Source organism: Rhinolophus ferrumequinum, chromosome 17 (genome assembly GCF_004115265.2).
Source record: "Rhinolophus ferrumequinum isolate MPI-CBG mRhiFer1 chromosome 17, mRhiFer1_v1.p, whole genome shotgun sequence".
Taxonomy (NCBI): Eukaryota; Metazoa; Chordata; class Mammalia; order Chiroptera; family Rhinolophidae; genus Rhinolophus; species Rhinolophus ferrumequinum.
The window spans coordinates 24,609,160-24,627,153 of NC_046300.1; the positions used below are offsets into that span (position 1 = coordinate 24,609,160).

The 17,994-nt window shown below is 36.4% G+C and overlaps 1 protein-coding gene across 19 annotated transcripts in view; it reads left to right on the forward strand.

Moving 5' to 3' along the window:
• Positions 1-17,994, forward strand: part of THRB (thyroid hormone receptor beta) — a 335,981-nt gene that overhangs the window by 203,579 nt on the left and 114,408 nt on the right. Inside the window, exon 1 of one of the 19 annotated variants that reach the window (XM_033132165.1) lies at positions 2,075-2,281. The exons of the other annotated variants lie outside the window; for them this stretch is intronic. The gene's annotated coding sequence lies outside the window, so the exon portion shown is untranslated. Of the gene's footprint in view, positions 1-2,074; positions 2,282-17,994 lie in introns of those variants that run through there. 19 annotated transcript variants of the gene reach the window in all.

The window sequence follows — 17,994 nt, forward strand, 5'->3', positions numbered from 1 at the left end:
TTTGGGCAAACTGCCAGCACATTTTTTAAACATAATGTTTGAGTGAATTTTCAGTTGTTCAAGACTATAGTATTTTATTTACCCTTGTGTGAATTTAAAATGACTGCTACATGTTGCTTTATATATTCCTTTTCCAAACAAACATTTATGTTTGTGGAAACCCAAGATGCAAACTTCCTGTTTCAAAAATATTTGAAGGAATAGAGTACCAGCCAAAAACCAAGGGGTTTGCTGGGGAAAGGAAAGGACGAGACCTGGGAAGATTTCACATTCTCTGATAAGAGCGTATCACTTAGACTCCCTGAGTCTCGGTTTACAAATCAATAAACAGGACATTATGTGAGAGCAGAAAAACAGAGTGAGCTGAACTGAAAATAAAGCTGGTACTGAAATTTAGGTTAGAGAATATGAGAGTTGAAGGCTACTTTAGTCCTCGAAAGAGTTCTATATACAACCTTCTGGAATTGGAGATTGTTCCTGCTGGCAGAAGCATAGAGATCATTGGGTCCAGGGTTTTCAAACTGCAGATGGTGACAAAAGTGAGCATAAAATGAATTAAGTGGGTCATGTTCAGCCTTTTTGAATGAAAAATAATAGTTTAGAATAGAAGCTATTATAATAGGTCTCTCATAGAAAGGTTAAATATTATTTCATGAAACTCTTTCAGGTATGTGGGCAGGGGGTCACAATGCAAAATATATTTCTCATTATAGATCATCTAGTCCAAACCTTCACTTTTTAGATGGAAAAATAAATTAGACCAAAAGAGGTTAAGTGAATTGCCTAAAGTTGCACTATTATTTGCTACAAGTTGAGAAAATACATTTTTAAAGATCAACTCTGTCGCTTAAAAACCCAGTGGTTCCCCAAATCTAAGCAATGATTCTACAAACAATGACACAAATTTTCCTTAGAAGAAAACCCCAGAGCATACTGGAAGAACAATAGTATCTGTTCCCATGGGACATTAGAAGAAGAATAGTTTTATTGAGCTCAGTGAACTGAACTCTGTGTTAAGTGCTTTGTAAGAATTACATTTAATTTGCCACAGTAAGTGTACTCGAGTTATCCCCTTTTACAGATGAGTAAAGGGAGGCTCAAAGAGACTGTAGTTACTCCATTACCAAGTGGAAGAGTTGCATTGTGAATCCAGAGCCTAAGCTTACTTGCTTGGTTGCTCTTTCTCACTTCCTTTACAGTTGATAAATATATGGATAGATGAAGAAAAATAGATTGTTGCCCAAATTCTAATATATACACATATATTTAGAGTTTAGATATTATACATTTTACAACTATAAACCTGATCAAACAGAGAGTATACAAACCTCTCAGAGAAAAACAAATAGAAAATCAAACAATATAAGATATTTGAGTGAAACCTTTGCTGACAGTAAAATTTTCTGTTACGCTCAGTGATTCTTAAAATTTAATTAACCAATAGGCACTAACTGGGAAAGCAGCAATGTGGTATTTTTTCAGTAAAGTAAATACGATGAATCTTTGTTCTCTAGGCAAGTACCCTGTGAATTTCAACTGCTTTGTATGTCACAACTAGGATATAAATGCTTTTGATTATAATAATAATGAAAGAGAAATAGACAAGTTGGAAAAGGCGGAAAAGAAAATGGGGAGAAAGAATGGCAAAACTGACCATCAAAACTGGTCATTACAAAGGCTTTACAAATTATTTATGCATACATTCACTCCTGATTTCTTGAATAGTTTTGTTTAAAAGTTAGATAATATTATTCTTGAATGTCACCCACAAAGAAAGAGAACACAAATAAATCTACAGAAACTTAAAAATAGTTAACACTAACTTGCTTTTCCAGTTAATGTTCATTGCTTATTCCTTTGTTTTTTGCACTGAATGTTCTATAATTTAAGTCCATTATAAACAGTATTTCAATATAGTATATACCATTAGGCTTGTGTAAGTGCCATCAGATGCAGAGAATTAGAGATTAGGAAAAGTCAACTTGCCACAGACTCAATTACTGAATGGAAATAAAAATAACTTAAGGCTGTGCTCTCCCAGTCACTCTTAGGAAAGCACTCTTTGAAATTACAGGGCAAAGAAGAACAGAGAAAAGCTCCAAAGATAATCTGATCCATCCCACCCCTGCAGTCAGTCCTGACACTCTCATCGCCAGACACCATTGCTACTCAAAGTGTGGTCCTGAGGGGAGCAGCATCAGCACCACCTGGCAGCTTGTAAGAAATGTGAATCGCACAGTCCACCCCAGGCCTGCGGAATCAAAGTCTGCATTTTAACAAGGTGATCAGGGGATTCAAGTACCTGTTAAAGTTTGAGAAGCATTGGGCTATATACCCTTGTACCGGGAAAGAAACCCAAGGCTGCACTGGAGCAGTTGAGATCAAAGTATAGCCACAACCACCCAAGTGGAGAACAAAAAACCAAGATGTGTTTTGATTATCATTATGGGATGTAGGAAATACTTGGAAGGAGTTTGGCGATTTACCCTTACAAGTTAGAGCAAAAGGAAATCAAACTGTCTCGGGAGAGATGGAGGTTAACAGTCACATAGAAACATAAAATGCTTTATATCTGACCCATTTCAGTAGAATGTGCTGGATCCCCAGGTGGTTTTAGGTAGACCAAGAGATATATTTTTGTTTCTACAATATTCATTTTTCAGTGACCTCCTGTTTATGGCAGATGATACTGGTTTTCCATTTACAGTGGTGATATAATATTTCCTTTGTAAAGAAGTTTATTTCAGCTTTTTTAAGTGGGTCAATTTAAAGAACTATAATAATTAAATAATAGGGCAAATGGGTGGAGGGTGGAATATGAGTAACGAGAGAGCAGACTTGCAAGACTAGGTCAACATCACTCTGAATTTCACACAAATGAACATCATGTTTAAAAAGAAACAGAGAACTGCCAACCTTTCTATTTTGCCAAATAAAGATATTTGAAAACAGAACAAACCAACATTTGCTATCTGCTATCATCACATAAAAGAAAGAATATTTTAATACCCCCCAAAGCAGAAAGACAATATCAGAAAGAAAAGATAGATCTTTTCAAGAAAATATGTTTGGTAAACTTACAAAGATACATACACACAGGTCTACAATCCCTTATCCAAAATCCTTGCCATACATGTCTCAGAATTTAGACCTTTTTTTGGGGGGGATGGGGGGAAGGGGGTTCTACAAAGATATGAAGATATTATTGTGGCATCTGAGGGAACATCCAGGGCCATTCAAATACATCAATATTTCTGCAGTGAAACATACAAATATTCACACGAATTGAATCAGGAAAGATTTATAGAACACCCATATGAAATCAGGTCAGCTTGTGACACCAAATAAGTTATGAAAACACTTCCGAGTTGTCAGATATTTTTTTATTTTGAAATTACAAGTAAGGAATTTGCACATATACCTATATTATATAGTGTTCTCTTTTTCTTTTCATTTTGCTGTGAAGCAGGGAGCACTGCATCACCGACTGGCACATGGCTGAGAATGATCACACATGGAGTGTATGTTCGGCCTCTGATCATATAATTTCTTCTGATTCTCCAATTATAACCATTGACCTGTGGTGATGAGATATATTAATTCATGTCATATTCTATTTTAGTATTATTGAAGAGATTTCCAAATGATCACCTGCTAGAATGTAAGCTGCATGAGACAGGGATGTCTGTTTTGTTCACTGATGTATCCTAAATACTTAAGAGTGTCTGACACATTATAGGTGCTCAGTATTTGTTTAAAACTGCAAGATTGGCAAGTTAACAATCCATGCAAACAAACACTAAAATTATCGTTGACAGCTCATGGATATAGAGAATTGAGTTATGGTGTGTGTGTGAGTGTGTGTGTGTGTGTGTGTGTGTGTGTGTGTGTGTGTGTGTGTTGTGTTCAATTCAGAGCAACCTGTTACATTCTTTCTTTGAAAAAAAAATACATTATATGTGAGTGCTTCCCACTAATTCTTCAGTTGTAAACAGAATTTGGATAAGGGAGTTCCAGATGATGATGAAATATATTGAATCATCTGAAACTGAGTCAACACAAATAAGTATTTGGTACTAATGGTTATTTTTTAAAGACAGAATATTTAATTTTCTTTGCTATTTTGGATCCAGATGGTCAAAAATAAGAGCGAGGTCAATGAACTTTCACAGGAAAAAAAACAACAACAACATGAACACAGTAAAATAATTCAGTGAGATTTTAAAAAGAAATTGCTTAGCCACCAAGGATCTAGATTGATATTTATGGTCACAACAAAATATGACTACAGCTGGACGAAATGCGATGGCAAGAAGACATGAGTGTAATCGTGGCCTAATTCTTCCAGAAAGAAAGTTACTTTTCTTCTCTTCCATTGACTCATATGGGTTTGGTTTTGATAAAAGTGTGATTAAATGAGGAAACATTCTTCGCCAAGGAAAAAATTTATCCCCAACTAAGAGTAAGGCAACATCATTATCTTTTAATTGAAAGCAACATATCAGTACATCAAATTATTGGCAATCTTTTTCAGAAGACAAGACAAAATCTGTCAGGCACTTAACAACCACAGTGTCTAGTGAAGTTTGAAATGGCCCACAGTCCTATCTATCCAAACATTACAGTGCTCAATTATTGGTAAGTAGGCATTACCTTCTAAACACAACAACCCCTTGGGCACCAAAATCATAACAGCTCTCCCTTAGTGAGGGTTTAATATTTGCAAGGCACTATACAATAAATGTTACCCATCTTACAAACTTTCCAGGTTCTTAGGACTGCCCCCACTCCCACTTTAATTGAGGAAATTGGAATTCAAAAAGGTTAAATAACTGTCTAAGTTGATACCACAGTTAGTTGGCAAAGCAGGGATTGTAATCCAAAGCTGTCTGATCCTATATTGTCCACTGTACCACACTGCCGACCTCTAGCCACGTTCGTAACATGAAACACTTTTAAAATCTGTGACTGCCTGGTATAAAGTAACTGATATCCAACAATAAGCAATTCCAATTATTATAATTCCTTTTTTTTCTGTTGACTCTTTTCATCCTCTGCCACTGCTTATGATAATAATTGTACCCAATGAAGTCACGAGAAATTCATCTCAGCTAATAGTCTCTTCAACTTGCCATTATTTTCTTACCTAGTTACTGAAATGGTTTGTTCTAAACTAGATTTGTGGGATTTTAATTGTATAATTAGTTGTTTCCTTGTACCATATCTTAAATAATGAAACTTTTACTGACAGTTTTGCCAAGCACCTGCAGAAAAGAATTACGGAATTTCTATAACGCAAACTTTAAGCAAAGACTCTCCCTAAGAATAAATCAAAGAAAGAAATTATTGTCACGGAAGTCAAGTGTAATTAAAACTATAAATCATCAATTCATTCCTTTAACAAATGCATTGAACACCCTGGTATGTGTTAGAAACTGGTAGAGGTGCTTTGGGGTATTTAAAATTTAATAAGAAGATGCTGAGTTTTTAAAGTGAAAAGAGCCTTTAAAATAAAGCTGGTGGTTGACATAAAATCATAAAAGCTAGAGATTGTTCCTTCAGTCACAGAAGATGTGCAACATCGAACCTTGTTGTCCTGTTCCCCAGAGGGGCCCCCTGCACTCTTGGTGGTCTCAGAGGTGAGTTGAGTTGGGCCCAGGACGATTGAAGGCAGAAGAGGATGAGGCATTGGCATGCCCACGCTCTCTCCACTCGCTTCCAGTCTGATTAGATCCGGGCCACAGCAGCGGCGTTGTGCTAATCACCCTTACCAGCTCTGGACGCCCACCATCTCTTTGCAACAGAGATGAGGCCTCAGGCTCCTGGCCGCAATTCCAAAGAGAATAAAATAATAGACTTCTTTTTAAGGAAACATAACCAGTCAGTTTGTCACAAGAGTCCGTACCCTAAGTCGGCCTGAGCTGTGTTGCCTGCTATTTTGTGACCAGCAATGATTTTAAGCACAAATCAGTTCTCTACAGTGCTTCAAGTTGGAAAATAAAAGGTACCCAGGGCCCTGTGCTGTGTCTGTATTTTGGATATCCCTCGTTTCTTTTCATAACATTTTGAAAAGAGGTCTTCAACAATGATATCTGCTCAATGTTAATTTTAGCTAATAAAATATAAACAGGTTTTGTTATGCCATGCCTTCCTCTAAACTGTAACTCAGCCACACCCCACTTAAAAATAATTTCCATTTTCTCTTTTGACTTCGAGGGTCGTCCGTTGGCCAGTGGAATTCTCTGGCGTCTTCAGCATTGACATGGGCTGTGTAAAGAGTGGGAAGTCAAAGCACCTTCTTCCTGTGGTTCCACCTTCCTTCCTCTCCTTTCTCTCTCTTGCTGATTTAGCTTGGGTCCCATGGACCCTCCTTAGTATCTGCTCCTCTACCATTTGCATTTTGTTTGTGCTCCTGACTTATCTCTTGGGATCATCTTTCATTTTGCTGGTGCCCCTTTATTTCCCTGCTGGGCGGAGCTCAAACCTTGCTATTCTGGGCCTCCCTAGACTCAGGCCTGTTTGAACACTGGCTTAGTGGAAGCATATCTTCTTGGATATCTCTCAGAGGCGAACACTCATTCTGGCAGGGACAGAGCAATCTAACCAGCAGATTACAGCCCAGCAAGAAGTTTGCTTCTAACTGTGCCTTTTACCATTTTGCTAAAGGCATTGACTCTACACCCTTTTAACTGTGCAAGACAAAGATACACCTGGCCAGTCTTGTAATTTACACTTTATTCTAGGAGGTTGTGTTGGGTCTGGTGTGTGACCATTGGTTGAGCTGAAACATTGGCACCCAGTGGGAGAAGGAAAATAAAAGTCAATGCTTCCCCAGTTGAGCATGGATAGGTGTCCACTAACCAACGAGGATTGTGTGTTCTCTTCCTTCTGCCGAGGACCCTCTCCATCTGAACCAGCTATGGGCTATGTTCCTCCCTACATTGTGTTACATGTAGATTGTGCTACAGTTTGTCAAAAATATATTCAGAGATATAATGCAAAATATATCCAATTTTAAAAAATAAGAATTCATACAAATCATAGCTATTCCCCTCCTTCTAATGGTATAACAAATCATGTGCCTGACTTTTTCAACCCAGTTTTTAATATAATTCAGACTGTCATAGAGAAGGCACAATCAATATAGAGTAAAACCTCAGTCACCTAGAATTAAAATAGCTAGTTCCCTCATGTAACCGTAAATTCCCTTATTAAGTTTTTATAAAAAGGAAATGACACACCTAAGAACTAAAATTCATCCCACTATTCTGTACTATCTATATTTATACATGTAGAACAAGCATACAAAATCCGGATTTATTCTGGAGAACGCAGAAGTGCAGTAATAATGGTTAAGTCTCATTTGTTATTCTGATGTTCAAAAAGTTTAGTTCAGTAAATCCTTATCAAATGCCCAGGATCCTGAACCATCTCAAAAAGACTAAATTTATCCTACTAAATGAAGGAATTGAGATTTTTCACCCCTCTCCTGTTACTTGCTTAGCACTGTATGTGGATCTCCTCTAGGGCATTCATCTTCTTCTACCTTTTATTATAGATATCTGTGTACTGGTTTTAGCTGTGCTAAAGAACTGACAGCACCTGAGGGCAAGCTTGAGAAACATCACTCTGTAACATTCAGAGCCTTAAACGAGGTGAGAGATGAGTAACTACAACAAATGGAAACTAAATAGTCACCCTGTTGTTCCCCCGCAACTCATGAGAAAAAGGAGAGGAGGGGAGAAACAGATGGGCAGGCCGGCAAATGAAATGGAGAACGGAGAAGGTAGAAGGGGAGAGGTAAGGAAGTAGAGATAAAATAGCATATACGCATACCAATGGTTCTCAGAGGGTGGTACCTGGACCAGTAGCACCAGCATCACCTGGAAACTTGGCAACTAAATTTGAGAATCAATGGTATAGACCTTGATCTGTCTTATTTCCTTTCTGAAATCTCTTTTCACTCTTCTAGGCCAGTGCTTATCAAACTGCAAGATGCATGCAAATCCCTGGCTTTTGTGAAAAACACAGATTCTGATTCAGCAGGTCTCGAGTGGCCCATGAGATTCTGCATTTCTAACAAGCTCCCAGGTGGTGCTCATGCCTCTGGCCAGTTCTAGAACACAGGCATGTTGCAGAGAACCCCAGGAGGTCCCAGCAGGTCCCACCTGTGTCAGCAGAAGGGGGGAAAGGTGAGCTTCCAGCCTCCCTCCCTCCGTGCAGCCCTTCGTTTTTAATAAATGCTTCTCTGGGTGAATGTGCTTTACTTCCTGGGCTTCCCAGAGCTTTCATCTGGAATAAAGAAAACAGCTTTAAACAACAAACTTAGGCTCACATGGATAAGACAGCAAAGAGAGAACGTTGGTATTGAATGCTGGGCATCTTTAAGATGATCCGTCTGACCCCTTGATTTAGTTATTACTAGAGGAAATCTACTAAATGTTGAAGACTTTAATCTCAAGTAATTGCTCGCTCTCTATCTGTGAGCAGGACGTTACCAAAAGGAAATTTTCTCCGGCATGCATGAGACTAATATTTACAAAACACTAGAAATATAAAAGTAAATATTTGTATTAGCTGTACTTTGAACATAAATGCTCTTTAATTTTTCTATGTATTTGAATGTATATATTTAAGGATCTTAAGCTAAACTACAAACATTAACTTGAGACCTTTATTCTTCTCTCTGCGTCATTTACCATGTGACAAATGTTTTCCCCTTCACCTTTTATATTGAGAAACAAAGTCCCCTGGAGCCCACACGCCTGTAGTCTGGCTATTAATTTAGCTTTTTTCTCAAGGAAAAAAGTGCTGTTGTCATAGCACACGTACTGAGACACCCAGTATTTGATTGAGAAATTGGGCTGTAGGGAATATGCAGGACACCCTTTTGCACTCAAAAGTTCTTAATTTCTTTTTTTTTTTTTAACCAATTCTGGTAACATTGGGAGCTTCTAGTAATTCAAAGGCCCACTTGAGCTGTCTTCTCTTCTGAAAACCTCTGCCTGCGAAAAACTTGGGGAAGGATTCTGTTTCTCCCCAGTGGAGCTCAGAGTGCTGCTTCTTAAAGGATAAAAGAAGCCCTCCCTTTGCCCTGGTGAAAGCCCTTTAATAACCTCACACCACAACCATCTGCTTTCCAAATTTAGCCAAACTCAGCAACGGATATTCTAGAAAAGTCCAAGTCTTGTCTTCATTACTATTTTGTCCCTCCTTTTCTAGAGCTGCAAATCTTTGGAGGTGGAATAGGGAAAACAGAACAAGTTTTGATTTCTTTGGTAGTTTCATAATCGCCATGCTTACAAGTTCAGGTATAAAATGCCCTGGGTTGTTTAAAAAAAAGAGAAAAAATGATGGTTTGATTTTGTTGAAGAGAGAATAGCACTTTGGCTCCAGGATTGAATATCCTCTTGGTACATAGAACTTTCTACTGACTCAGGTCATAACCTGCACTCAAGTATACTAATAAATGAAAATATCCAATAAAAGTTTTACTCAGAGGAAGTAGTAATAAGTCACTATTCACACATGCCTAAGGAGGGCTATGTTTTGAACATGTATCTCTAAAAGAAAAATTTCTTAGACCACAGCATCCAAGGGAAAGGTATGTTGGAAAAAAAGGAGCCTTCCTGGTTCTCTTGAATCATACAAATGAACCTTGTCTGGGGTCCCAAATAGGTAAGAATTCTAAACATTTCTATGCAAGATTAGATAAAAACTCGTGCTTCTAATAATCAAAGGATGTCAGAGAAGGAAAGAACTTTAGAAATAAACTAGTCAAGCCTCTACATTTACAAAGCAATTCAAAGAGCAGAAAAGTCTTGCCCAAGAGCTCCTAGCTGATTGGGGTCAGAGGTGAGGCTAGAATTCACGTCAGCCAAATCCCAGGCCAGTGCAACTTCCAGGACACCATGTGACTTAAATCTCCATGTCCTGATGTATTGACCCATCGTTAGTTGCTACTTCAGTTCCTTTTCAGATCCATGCAAGAATTGCATGGATGCTAGCAATGTTTCTCCTGAGCCCCAGCTGGAAGGCTTGGGAAGTATCTAATTTCTAGCCAGCCTGAGTAATAGCATTATAGATAGATGCACATAACGTTAGCACCCAAGACTTCAGCCTTACTTGATTAAATGGCAGTGTGGATCCCTTTACATTCTTGTTATTTTGATAATTAGATGGGATTTCCAGTTCATCCCTGACCTGACACTTGTATTTCATTTTTAAAGTGAGTCAAGGAGTGAGTAATTCCTCGTATTATAGTTTTGCAGAACAAACTGTACCTGTAGCTCATTAAAATGTGTTTAAAGTTTAATAAAATTGTACCCCATCCAGTAGTAAACCTGACTAAGTGTCTAGGACATCATGCATGCTTTTAACGGCCTGTTTGTTTTTCAAAGATGTGAAGCAAGACAAATTCTGAAACAGAAAGCTACAATACTGCCTTAGACTTGCAATTTTAAACTTTTGCCATTTTCAATAGAACCATCTGTTACTGTTTATGTTTCTAAAATATAAAATTGTGATCAATATGATCACGTTTTAAAAAATATTTCTTTTCCGTTTCCCAATCTGAGTAAATACCACCCATTTCAAATACGTTTGATGTTGTAAAAAACAAAAACAAAAGTTTTAGGAGAAAATAATTAAGACAAAAAAATCCAAATAAGAAAGGACCAAAATTATTCTTGTATAAATCATTAACGTATACATAAAAAATAACACTTAATTTCTTGCTCATAAAATGGGCATCTCTGCTCGAATTACTTGTCAAGGTGAATAAACTAGAGATGGAACACAAAAGCTGATGTTGTTACCCTGAATCAAAAATAATTTACATGTATGTGCATACATTTTTGCCTTCCTTTCTTATATTTTTCTTATTTTTATATATTTCTGATATTTTTGCTTTGTTTCTTATATTTAAATTCATATGTATACATCCAGTTTAATAAACTATGGGAACTTCTGCCCTTGTTAAGGGGCAATGGTGACTCTTTCCCGGAGATACCATTAGCAAATCATCAAGACTTTAATCTCTCCACACTTGCAGTACATGTTTTCATTACTTTAGTTCACATCGACAACATTCATTAGAAAAAGGCAGCGTCTCATACTTGCAGAGACAGTACATTGGAGATGAAGCAAAATGTCGATATTGTCTTAAGTCCACGGCCTAAGTCACGGCCACACACTAAATAATTTCCTGGGAACATGTGCTATGTCTGCCCAACACGGCCTGTTCATAACTGGAGTCACGTAACCATGCCAGTGGTAGAGTATATAAGAAATTAGTCTCTTTTTCTTCTTAGAATGTTGCTTTTATAAAATACATCAATGCATATTTGTGACTAGTTAATTTATGTACTGGAATATAGCATTTACTATAAAAATTTAAATATAACAGAAAAAATGTAAGAAATAAAGCAAAATATAACCCCACGTTCTACCTTCCAGAAATAGCCAGTACTAACATTTGGAGAAAGTGCTTTCTAGATAATTTCTGCATGAACATGGACAAAATAGGAAGAAAGGAAACAGGAAAGATGGGTCCATAGAAATAAATTTATAGATATGTCATCACATTATAAATGCTACATTAAAATAAGTGTTAAATTTAATTTTACTTGAATTTATCTGAAGGGCAACTGAAGAAATTGCTGAATTTTGGTTAAATGTTTCCTCACCCCAAGGATACTCAATTTCAAAAGATTCTTAAAATACTGAAAGACTTTTTAAAATGACATCATTCCTTTATTATTTTTTCCATTTTAAATAACATTAATTAACTATACCTATTTTTTTTTAATTTGCTTTTTCCCCACTCACCCCCTCCCATTCTTCCAGCTTTTGTTAGTTATATTATTTTTACTTTGTCAAGGTTTATAATACATTCTACTTTTGCCAGTTGTTTAGTCAGACTCTATCTATAAACCGGTGATGCTCACCAACAGCCCTTTCACCCTGGCTTGTCTATTCTAATCTCAGCTTGGCTGGATTTCATTGTCACCTGGTTTTTGTTGTTGTTGTTGTTTTGGTTTGTTGTTTTCTTCAAGACTCACTCAGGGGTGCTTTAATTTCCCGAATTCCTTCATCTTTCAGAATACATGTCTTTTACATCTCACTTTTCCTCAGTACTTTGAAAATAGTTGCCTCATTGTCTTTGAGGTTGAATGTCATTGTGGAGAAATCTTGAGCTGACCAAAATTATTGCCATTATAGAAAACTTTCTTTTTCTGCCTAGTTGACTAAAAAATTAATTTTTAGCTCTGATGCTAGGATATGGCAAGTGGTCATTCTTTATCACTTTTTTTCCTGGAACATTGCATATCATTTTAACCTGCAGATGTAAATCTTCTTTCATTTCAGACAAGTTTCGAATATTATACCTTTGCATTCCTTTTCTGACATTTCTCTTCTCTGGAAACACCAATTATTCTTAGGTTCTGTTGTCTTTGTTCTCTGCCTCTATCCACTTATCTGACTGCTGTAAACTCTGTCTCTCCCCCCTCCACTGACTTTTATGAAGTCTTTCTTCTTATCATTAATTTTATATTCTTTGCTGTTTCAATATTTTTATTTCTATAATGGTGGCATTTCACTTCAAGTTTTCTTAGTTCTGCCATCTCCCATTTTATTACTCTATTCTTTTATAAATTTGTTTTAATCTCTTGTAAACTGAATTCTCAGAGAAAATTTTCTTATTTTTCTTGGGTTATATTTTCTGAATGAGCTGAACTATTTCTCTCTCTCTCTCTCTCTCTCTCTCTCTCTCTCTCTCTCTCTTTCTCTGGAACTATTTATCTATCTATCTCCCTCCCTCCATAAGTACATAGTATATCTTTTCATTTTGTTCATTCTTAATGGGAAAGCTCTGCCCAGACCTTCTTTTTACTGTACTAGAGTGTAGGTGAATTTTTCTTGACATTTTCCCAATCATCCCAAATTCTTTTGTCTTTCTCTCCAAGTACAGTTTGTGGGTTGAGTATTGGCTTCCAACCTCTTTTCTAAAGCAAGAAAATGCAAGTGAGGAAGCACCAGTACAGCAGGTTACCTTTGTAGAGGACCTGGGCTTAGCACCCTCTTCTAAATCCTGTTAGATGTCCCAAATCAGGGTCTCCACCAACTGCAGTGGATCCTCTGGCTACAGTCGTTCGCTCTTTCCCCAATTTGCCAATGCCCCATGGTTATACACAAGAGCTACTCTTTTCTAAAGGGTTTTTCTTGATTTTTTCCCAGGGCTACCTCTTCACCTCCCTCATATCACTGCTTTTCAAGTGTAAAGATATTATTAGAGTCTCTGGATTCAGTCCATTCACCTTCTTTCCTCAGTCTCAGAGGTGAAGGGGTTAAAGTTACAGTTCTCTAGTCCAGCTACTACTAATCCTTTGGTCATCACTTTTTAAGATGAGGATATGGTGTTATATTCTTTTCTTTGTTTTGTGGCTGCTGGCAATATTTTGTTTTAATTTGTCTTATTTTAATATATGTTTTTTATTCATTCATTAAGTATTAAAGGGGGGAGACCCCATGATCCAACTCCACACAGTGATTTTCTCCCTCTCATCTCAAAAACTACATTAGTTTCTATTTTTTAAAAATAGTAACACTACGCAGATTTTGAAAAGTTTAAATGAAGATTAAAATTTCCATGCCAAATATGTAGTTTCATTATTGATTTTTATGACCATAAAAGAATGCATTCTTTGAAAAAAATACAGAAAAGCATTATAAAGAATACATGACACATTCATTCTCATATCATTTCGGTGTGTGTATTCTTTTAGCATTTTGCTTCTCTGCGTATAGTTTTTAGAAATTGGGTTCACACTTCATATATGGTTTTTATTTTGTTGCTTACTTTACCTCTAACGGTACACTTGGAGCATTTACTATGCGTAATATGCTTTGAAATAGCCTTAAATATGCTTTGAAAAAATATTTTAATCATTTGGAAGGATACAAATGTATTCAAATAATCCCATATTGTTGTACATTTATGTTATTTATAATTTTTATCAACATTAATGCTAGAATGAATACCTTTCTGTATAAATCTTTGGATGTATTTCCTTTAAAATATGTCCATAATAATCATTATAAACTTTGATTATTATACAGTGCTATATGAGAGGGAGAGAAAAAGAAATCCTGCATCAGATTAGTTTTTGAGACATACAATGTTAAATAAATTTAAGTGTATGTAGTTTACTGCTTTCCTCCCATAAATTCAAGGTCTAAAATTATGTGAATTCTGATGAATTATTTCATGAAAGCCACCGAGGCATTTCCTAAATTGTTTTCAAAAAGTACCACTTTTACTGCCTTGATTAGTGCCCTTTGGCTTTTTATACAGAATTCAGAGTAGCATATTGATTCACTGCACAAACTCTGGGGTCAGAAGACATGGGATCTAATCCCAACTGTGCCACTTGTATGACCTGATGGCCCTTCCACACTTCCCTCTTCACCTCCTTCTTTAATTATGTTCTAATGACACCTTCTTTCTGTCCCTCAAGCAGACAAAGATCATATTCCTCTTGACCCCTGTTATTCCTTCTAATGTAACACCCTCCCCCAATCTACGCATGGCTAACCCTTTCTCATTCAAGGGTTAGTTCTCTGCTTAGCTAATGTTGCCATTAACTTTTCCCTCCAGTTATTCTCTATTCCATTACTCTTGTTTTTTTCATAGTACTTCACATCACTTCAAGGTATCTTCATAATGGCTCTAATAATAATAATAACTTAATGGCCCTGATTGATGGTATTATTAGCTTACCTCAGCACCCATAATTCCTTTCTACCCACCTACAGCTATGGTGCCCTTCTACTGTGAGGGGGACTGCCCTCTGCTGGACTTTTAGAATATTGCTACTACTGGCACTAAGTCTGGTTTCATATTTTGCAACCACAGGTTTGTTGTTTGGGGACAGGGGCAGGAGTGTTCTCCACGTGTCAAATACTTGAGACTTACTGATTTTCAGGTAGCAGATTTGTATGTTTTAATCTACCTGAATATGAATCAGGAATGATTTAAAATATGAAATGACCTTGGTATAATAATGATAATTCCTATTCAATTGAGTGTTGTCTCAGTACCAACCACTGTGCTAAGGGGTTTTCATATATTATCTCATTTACCTTAAGCATTGTCACCTGGGAAGACAAGGCAATAAACTTGAGACATAGTACAGTATAAAGCTTTCCAAAACCTCAGAATAAAGCTGATTCTCTATGCCAAAGTTTTGTCTGCCGCTTTTTGGAAAAAGAAAAATGAAGAAATGTAATAAAAATTTTTTAAGCACCAAAGAGGCCTGAGTTCTTGACTCAACTCTGACTCTAATTATTGTGTGTCATTTAGAGATTTACTGTGTCTTTTCTAGACCTCAGTTACCTCAAATGTAAAATGAGGCTGAGAGCCCTTTCAGCCGTGAAATAATTCAGTTAGACCCAGGAGTTAGATAATTTTGCTCAGCCAAAGCCAGGGGGAGAAAAAAAGTCATTTCTTCATTCTTTCCAGGTACTGTGGCTCAAAAATTCTAAGAACTAAGGCATTACTTTGGTTTTATGTTTGTCTATTTTTTTATAATTTATCACATACTTTAATTATTTCACTTGTTCTTCACAAACAACCCTATGACTCATATAAGGCACATGCAATGATCATTTTACAGACAAAATTTAAAAGCTTACACATAGAACAGTCTTGGTAAAATTGATGGGTGATACACTAAAACTCAGGTCTTCTGATGCTTTTTTTATAATTAAATAAATTTGACATGTAACATTGTATACATTTAAGGTGTACAATGTGTTACTTTGATATATTTATATATTATAATATTGCAGTTGTAGTGAGATTCATCACATCCCATGATTATAGTACAGTATTATTGTAAGATCATTTTGGAGGATGACATAGGACTTGTGTATTAATTACATGTAGTGTTAACTGTCAGTTAACACTTGAACAACTCTTATTTTAAAACAAAGTTACTTCTTTAAGGCTTCTAGAAATAATCCTTAACTTGTTAATGATAGGTTGTTCTAAATGTAATTTACTGTGTTTTAATATAGTTATCTATGTCTATATTTAATATTCTGTAAATATTATTGAGTGCCCTCTCTGCCTTCCTGCTGGAATGGAGGAAATATTAGCAAAAGAGATAACAGTAGCCTCAATCCTCATGAAATCTATTATCTAGTGTGTCACAAAGTCATTCTCCGTATCATCTTCAAAAACAATTGAACGTTAAATGCCAAAACTCATATGCTAGGAAATTGTATATGTTAATTCTATTATGTATATTTGTGGCATCATAAAATCATTTTTAAAGTATCTGCTTGGGGGGTGGTGGTTGACAAATTTCCTTTCAGTCTTTTATTAGCTGTGTAATCTTGAGCAAGCTGCCTTACCTCTCTGCACATCTTTTCCCTCACTTGATAAACAGAGATAATGCTCCATAATTTGCAGTGGTTTTGTAACGATTAAATAAGATAATGTATACAAAGAGTCTGGCATACATACTCAATACATGCAGCTGTTGAGTGAAAAAGAACAGGAAAAGAGAAAAAAAGAAAATTGGAAACAGTCCAGCAGGCAAGTTGGGATTGGAAGAATGCCAAAAATGACAAAATTACTTAATGTTGTTGTACATAAATGGCTGGAAGTCATAAAAAAAAAAACCTGAACAGTAATATCTTCTTCTATTATGTTTGAACCCAATAATGGAATGCTTTGCTCCTCTATGTCATATTAGTATTCATTGCCTTTCAGTTCTGGGCCCAGATACTCTATAGAAGACATGTTCAGTTTAAACCCACCATCTAAATTGGGTGAAAGAAGTCTTGCAAGAAATAAATTCTATAAATAAATATAGCAAGTAATTGCTATGTGTCCAGCACTATTATAGCTACTAGATATAGAGCAATGAACAAAACAGGAAAAAGAAAATCTTGTCCTCATAATGTTTGCAATCTAGTAGAAAATAAATAATATTAGAAGATAAATAATGATATTAAAATAGGCAATAAAGAATATTAAAAAGTAAATCATGTGGCATATTAGGTGACAAACTATGGAGAGAAGGTAGGAAAGGGGGAGGGAGTAATTTTAAATAGGTGATTAGGTTGAATATTATTGAAAAGGTAACATTTGAGCAAAGACTTGAAAAAGGTGGGAGTAAGACTTTTAACAATATCTGGGGGAGGAGCTTTTCAGAGAAAGCATGTTCAAAGGCCCTGAGGTTGAAGCAAACTGGTGTGTGTGTTTGAGGAACTGCTAGGATGTCAGTTGGACAGGAGTGGAGTGAATGAGGAAGAACAGCAAGAGATGAAATCATGGGTCACGGGGGGCTTTGGGTTTTATTCTGAGTGTGATAGGAAACCATTGCAGGGTGTGAGCAGAGGGATGAAATGAAGTGACATCTAATTCAACCACTGGAGCCATGTGACACAATTTATGTTTTGAAAGGATCACTTCTGGCTTCGTGTTGAGAATAAAATGGGGACAGGGATGAAAGCAGGAAGACCGGGCTATTGTAATAATCTAGGAGAGAGATGATGACAGCAGTGATGAAGGTGAGATTCTTAATCATTTGAAATCATCCTTCCTAGTTATAAGGAAGACAGAGGGAGGAATAAGTTTGTGTGTGGGTTTTTAGGGGGACACAGGGAAGGTCTCTGTAATCCAAATTTAAGATGTCTATTATTGTGGACAATAAGATATACAAGGAGAGCGTAGATGCATGTTTGGGGAATATTATCGTGTGGATGGTTTTTAAAGCCATGAGACAGAATGAGATCACCAAGGAAGTCAGACAGATAAAGAATAAAATACAAGATATCCAAGGAGTGAGTCTTGAAGCAACTTAATGGATAAAATATAAAAGAACCATGAAAAAGCTAAAAAAGGAGTGACCAGTGATTTGTGAGGAAAGTGTCTGATCCAAGAAACAACGACGTGTTTGTTAGTCAATAGTTTGACCCAAT